This window comes from Oncorhynchus keta, chromosome 20 (assembly GCF_023373465.1).
Source record: "Oncorhynchus keta strain PuntledgeMale-10-30-2019 chromosome 20, Oket_V2, whole genome shotgun sequence".
In the NCBI taxonomy this organism is placed as follows: domain Eukaryota; kingdom Metazoa; phylum Chordata; class Actinopteri; order Salmoniformes; family Salmonidae; genus Oncorhynchus; species Oncorhynchus keta.
This window is the reverse complement of record NC_068440.1, coordinates 30823937-30830922: the sequence shown is the minus strand read 5'-3', so window position 1 is coordinate 30830922 and position 6986 is coordinate 30823937. Positions and strand designations below refer to the sequence as shown.

Here is a 6986-nt window from a genome sequence, read left to right as displayed (position 1 = left end):
TGGTGTCTTCCACATTTAACCCTCTGAATCAGGTGTGGGGGCTGCCTTAATCAATGTTCACATCATTGGTGTCTTCCACATTTAACCCTCTGAATCAGGTGTGGGGGCTGCCTTAATCAATGTTCACATCATCGGTGTCTTCCACATTTAACCCTCTGAATCAGGTGTGGGGGCTGCCTTAATCAATGTTCACATCATTGGTGTCTTCCACATTTAACCCTCTGAATCAGGTGTGGGGGCTGCCTTAATCAATGTTCACATCATCGGTGTCCTCCACATTTAACCCTCTGAATCAGGTGTGGGGCTGCCTTAATCAATGTTCACATCATTGGTGTCTTCCACATTTAACCCTCTGAATCAGGTGTGGGGGCTGCCTTAATCAATGTTCACATCATCGGTGTCCTCCACATTTAACCCTCTGAATCAGGTGTGGGGGCTGCCTTAATCAATGTTCACATCATTGGTGTCTTCCACATTTAACCCTCTGAATCAGGTGTGGGGGCTGCCTTAATCAATGTTCACATCATCGGTGTCTTCCCCATTTAACCCTCTGAATCAGGTGTGGGGGCTGCCTTAATCAATGTTCACATCATCGGTGTCTTCCGCATTTAACCCTCTGAATCAGGTGTGGGGGCTGCCTTAATCAATGTTCACATCATCGGTGTCTTCCACATTTAACCCTCTGAATCAGGTGTGGGGCTGCCTTAATCAATGTTCACATCATCGGTGTCTTCCACATTTAACCCTCTGAATCAGGTGTGGGGGCTGCCTTAATCAATGTTCACATCATCGGTGTCTTCCACATTTAACCCTCTGAATCAGGTGTGGGGGCTGCCTTAATCAATGTTCACATCATCGGTGTCTTCCACATTTAACCCTCTGAATCAGGTGTGGGGGCTGCCTTAATCAATGTTCACATCATCGGTGTCTTCCACATTTAACCCTCTGAATCAGGTGTGGGGGCTGCCTTAATCAATGTTCACATCATTGGTGTCTTCCGCATATAACCCTCTGAATCAGGTGTGGGGGCTGCCTTAATCAATGTTCACATCATCGGTGTCTTCCACATTTAACCCTCTGAATCAGGTGTGGGGGCTGCCTTAATCAATGTTCACATCATTGGTGTCTTCCACATTTAACCCTCTGAATCAGGTGTGGGGGCTGCCTTAATCAATGTTCACATCATCGGTGTCTTCCACATTTAACCCTCTGAATCAGGTGTGGGGGCTGCCTTAATCAATGTTCACATCATCGGTGTCTTCCGCATTTAACCCTCTGAATCAGGTGTGGGGGCTGCCTTAATCAATGTTCACATCATCGGTGTCTTCCACATTTAACCCTCTGAATCAGGTGTGGGGCTGCCTTAATCAATGTTCACATCATCGGTGTCTTCCACATTTAACCCTCTGAATCAGGTGTGGGGGCTGCCTTAATCAATGTTCACATCATCGGTGTCTTCCACATTTAACCCTCTGAATCAGGTGTGGGGGCTGCCTTAATCAATGTTCACATCATCGGTGTCTTCCACATTTAACCCTCTGAATCAGGTGTGGGGGCTGCCTTAATCAATGTTCACATCATCGGTGTCTTCCACATTTAACCCTCTGAATCAGGTGTGGGGGCTGCCTTAATCAATGTTCACATCATCGGTGTCTTCCACATATAACCCTCTGAATCAGGTGTGGGGGCTGCCTTAATCAATGTTCACATCATCGGTGTCTTCCGCATTTAACCCTCTGAATCAGGTGTGGGGGCTGCCTTAATCAATGTTCACATCATTGGTGTCTTCCGCATTTAACCCTCTGAATCAGGTGTGGGGGCTGCCTTAATCAATGTTCACATCATCGGTGTCTTCCGCATTTAACCCTCTGAATCAGGTGTGGGGGCTGCCTTAATCAATGTTCACATCATCGGTGTCTTCCACATTTAACCCTCTGAATCAGGTGTGGGGGCTGCCTTAATCAATGTTCACATCATCGGTGTCTTCCACATTTAACCCTCTGAATCAGGTGTGGGGGCTGCCTTAATCAATGTTCACATCATCGGTGTCTTCCACATTTAACCCTCTGAATCAGGTGTGGGGGCTGCCTTAATCAATGTTCACATCATCGGTGTCTTCCACATTTAACCCTCTGAATCAGGTGTGGGGGCTGCCTTAATCAATGTTCACATCATTGGTGTCTTCCACATTTAACCCTCTGAATCAGGTGTGGGGGCTGCCTTAATCAATGTTCACATCATCGGTGTCTTCCACATTTAACCCTCTGAATCAGGTGTGGGGGCTGCCTGGGGGCTGCCTTAATCAATGTTCACATCATCGGTGTCTTCCACATTTAACCCTCTGAATCAGGTGTGGGGGCTGCCTTAATCAATGTTCACATCATCGGTGTCTTCCACATTTAACCCTCTGAATCAGGTGTGGGGGCTGCCTTAATCAATGTTCACATCATCGGTGTCTTCCACATTTAACCCTCTGAATCAGGTGTGGGGGCTGCCTTAATCAATGTTCACATCATTGGTGTCTTCCGCATATAACCCTCTGAATCAGGTGTGGGGGCTGCCTTAATCAATGTTCACATCATCGGTGTCTTCCACATTTAACCCTCTGAATCAGGTGTGGGGGCTGCCTTAATCAATGTTCACATCATTGGTGTCTTCCACATTTAACCCTCTGAATCAGGTGTGGGGGCTGCCTTAATCAATGTTCACATCATCGGTGTCTTCCACATTTAACCCTCTGAATCAGGTGTGGGGGCTGCCTTAATCAATGTTCACATCATCGGTGTCTTCCGCATTTAACCCTCTGAATCAGGTGTGGGGCTGCCTTAATCAATGTTCACATCATCGGTGTCTTCCACATTTAACCCTCTGAATCAGGTGTGGGGGCTGCCTTAATCAATGTTCACATCATCGGTGTCTTCCACATTTAACCCTCTGAATCAGGTGTGGGGGCTGCCTTAATCAATGTTCACATCATCGGTGTCTTCCACATTTAACCCTCTGAATCAGGTGTGGGGGCTGCCTTAATCAATGTTCACATCATCGGTGTCTTCCACATTTAACCCTCTGAATCAGGTGTGGGGGCTGCCTTAATCAATGTTCACATCATCGGTGTCTTCCACATTTAACCCTCTGAATCAGGTGTGGGGGCTGCCTTAATCAATGTTCACATCATCGGTGTCTTCCACATATAACCCTCTGAATCAGGTGTGGGGGCTGCCTTAATCAATGTTCACATCATCGGTGTCTTCCGCATTTAACCCTCTGAATCAGGTGTGGGGGCTGCCTTAATCAATGTTCACATCATTGGTGTCTTCCGCATTTAACCCTCTGAATCAGGTGTGGGGGCTGCCTTAATCAATGTTCACATCATCGGTGTCTTCCGCATTTAACCCTCTGAATCAGGTGTGGGGGCTGCCTTAATCAATGTTCACATCATCGGTGTCTTCCTCATTTAACCCTCTGAATCAGGTGTGGGGGCTGCCTTAATCAATGTTCACATCATCGGTGTCTTCCACATTTAACCCTCTGAATCAGGTGTGGGGGCTGCCTTAATCAATGTTCACATCATCGGTGTCTTCCACATTTAACCCTCTGAATCAGGTGTGGGGGCTGCCTTAATCAATGTTCACATCATCGGTGTCTTCCACATTTAACCCTCTGAATCAGGTGTGGGGGCTGCCTTAATCAATGTTCACATCATCGGTGTCCTCCACATTTAACCCTCTGAATCAGGTGTGGGGGCTGCCTTAATCAATGTTCACATCATCGGTGTCTTCCACATTTAACCCTCTGAATCAGGTGTGGGGGCTGCCTTAATCAATGTTCACATCATCGGTGTCTTCCACATTTAACCCTCTGAATCAGGTGTGGGGGCTGCCTTAATCAATGTTCACATCATTGGTGTCTTCCACATTTAACCCTCTGAATCAGGTGTGGGGGCTGCCTTAATCAATGTTCACATCATCGGTGTCTTCCACATTTAACCCTCTGAATCAGGTGTGGGGGCTGCCTTAATCAATGTTCACATCATCGGTGTCTTCCACATTTAACCCTCTGAATCAGGTGTGGGGGCTGCCTTAATCAATGTTCACATCATCGGCGCCCAGGTGTTGTTGGGGGTTAACTGCCTTGTCAGAACAGCAGATTTTTCTACCTTGCCGACTCGGGGATTCGAACCAGCAACCTTTCGGTTACTGGCCAAACACTCTTAACCGCAAGAGAGATGGTAGAGTCATTCACAATGCTCCCAAACTGAGAAGATATAGCTATTTTTTTCTCTCTCTAATCTCTATTCTATCCTAAGATTAGTTTGTGGTTAGATTATGTGTGTATCTGTGTGCGCCAATTAATGTGCCTGTGTGTGCGTGTCTTCTGCAGTATGAATCATCAGGGCTGGGTTTGATCAGCAGCCGACTGAGAACAACACTGAACAGAATCCAGGAGAGCCTCATCCAAATGGCAAGCAAAAAATCTCTCATTTTCAAACTCTGTCTCTCTCTCTTCCCTCTCTCTTTCTCTCTATATCTCTCTCTCTCTCTCTTCCCTCTCTCTTTCTCCCTCTCTTTCTCCCTCTCTCTCTTTCTCTCTCTCTCTCTCTCTCTCTCTCTCTCTCTCGCCCCCCTCTCTCTCTCTCTCGTCCCTCTCTCTCTCTCTCTCTCTCTCTCTCTCTCTCTCTCTCTCTCTCCCCTCGATCTCTCTCTCTCTCTCTCTCTCTCTCTCTCTCTCTCTCTCTCTCTCCCCCCTCGATCTCTCTCTCTCTCTCTCTCTCTCTCTCTCTCTCCCCTCGATCTCTCTCTCTCTCCCCTCTATCTCTCTCTTTCTCCTCAATCTCTTTCTCCCCCTCCCCTCAATCTCTCTCTCCCCCTCGCTCTCTCCCCCCACTCTCTCTCTCCTCCCCTCTCGCCTCAATCTCAATTAAATTCAACTGGCTTTATTGGCATGGGAAACATATGTTAACACTGCCAAAGCAAGTTATGTAGATTATATACAGAAGTGAAATAAACAATACAAATGAACAGTAAACATTGCCGTCACAGAAGTTCCCAAAGAATTTCAAATGTCGTATTATGTATATATATACAGTGTTGTAACAATGTACAAAAGGGAAAATAAATAAACATAACTATGGTTTGTATTTACAATGGTGTTTGTTCTTCACTGGTTGCCCTTTTCTTGTGGCAACAGGTGACAAATCTTGCTGCTGTGGTATTTCACCCAGTGGATATGGGAGTTAATCAAAATCAGGTTTATTTTCCAATTTCTTTGTGGATCTGTGTAATCTGAGGGAAATGTGTATCTAATATGGTCATACATTGGTCAGGAGGTTAGGAAGTGCAGCTCAGTTTCTACCTAATTTTGTGGGCAGTGTGCACATAGCCTGTCTTCTCTTGAGAGCCAGGTCTGCCTTCGGCGGCCTTTCTCAATAGCAAGGCTATGCTCACTGAGTCTGTACATTGTCAAAGTATTTGATCATGTATATGTTTTTGCTGTTTGTTCTTTGTTATAGGGCCAAACAGACTGGAGAAGTGGTTTATCTCCATTTTGGATAGATAATTTATGTTTTTGTTTGTTTAGTGTTTTCCAATTTTCCCAGCAGAGTCTATGCATTCTTCAATTACATTGAGCTGATTTCTGAAATGCTGTTCCTTCTTTTTCTATAGTGTATTTCTGTATTGTTTTAGTGAGTCATTATAGTGAAGGCATAGACTCAGGTTTTCTGAGTCTCTATGTTTTTGGTTGGAAAGGTTTCTCAATTTCTTTCTTAGGTTTTTGCATTCTTCATCAAACCATTTGTCATTGCTGTTAGTTTTCTTCAGGTTTTCTGTTTGAATTTTTTATATTTGATAGGGAAGCTGAGAGGTCAAATATACTGTTAAGATTTTCTACTGTCAGGTTTACACCTTCACTATTACAGTGACATGTTTTGTCCAGGAAGTTGTCTGGAAGGGATTGAATGTGTTGTTGCCTAATTGTTTTTTGGTAGGTTTCCACACTACATTCCTTCCCTCTATAGCATTTCTTCATATTACTCAGTTCCTTTGGCTTTGATGCCTCATGATTGATTATTGCTCTGTTCTAGTAGACTGTGATTTTGCTGTGATCTAATAGATGTGTCAGTTTGCTGACTGTGAACGCTCTGAGAGACTCTGGGTTGAGGTCAGTGACAAAGTAGTCTACAGTACTACTGCCAAGATATGAGCTATAGGTGTACCTACCATAGGTGTCCATTCGAAGCCTACCATTTACTATGTACAGACCCAGCGTGCGACAGAGCTGCAGGAGTTGTGACTCGTTTTTGTTGGTTATGTTGTCATAGTTGTGCCTAGGGGGGCATATGGGGGAGGGAATGCTGTCACCTCCAGGCAGATGTTTGTCCCCCTGTGTGCTGAGGGTGTCAGGTTCTTGACCTGTTCTGGCATTTAGGTTGCCACAGACAAGTACATGTCCCTGGGCCTGGAAATTATTAATTTCCCACTCCAGGATGGAGAAGCTGTCTTCATTAGTATGGGGATGTATGGGGATTCTAGTGGGGGGATATTGTTAGCACACAGGAGGATATTTTTCTCTCTTTAGATCATTTCCTTTTGAATTAGCCAAATGTAAAGTATTCCTGTTTTGATTAATTTAATGGAGTGAGTTAGCTCTATACCAAATTAGCATACCCCCCGAGTCCCTTCCCTCTTTTTATTTTACCTTTATTTTAATAGGCAAGTCAGTTAAGAACAAATTCTTATTTTCAATGACGGCCTAGGAACAGTGGGTTAACTGCCTGTTCAGGGGCAGAACGACAGATTTGTACCTTGTCAGCTCGGGGGTTTGAACTTGCAACCTTCCAGTTACTAGTCCACCGCTCTAACCACTAGGCTACCCTGCCGCCCCTGCTGTTTCACACCTGGTAGTATATATTTCCCGTTTGAGTCCATAAGGAGTACAATCTGTGTCTTTTGTATGTCCTCAGTGGGTGTGGAGAGGTTGTCAGGAGG

General features: G+C 45.2%; 1 long non-coding RNA gene across 2 annotated transcripts; it reads left to right on the top strand.

Annotated features, from left to right (window-relative positions):
- The first annotated feature begins 588 nt into the window (after window positions 1-588).
- LOC127909951 (uncharacterized) lies at window positions 589-4632 on the top strand. Of its 2 annotated transcripts, none has more exons than XR_008073144.1 (3): window positions 589-625; window positions 1219-1284; window positions 3208-4632. It is a non-coding gene; the product is annotated as an uncharacterized LOC127909951 (long non-coding RNA). The 2 variants fall into 2 exon arrangements; XR_008073145.1 differs by lacking the exon at window positions 3208-4632 and adding an exon at window positions 1680-1915.
- The last annotated feature ends 2354 nt before the right edge of the window (window positions 4633-6986 follow it).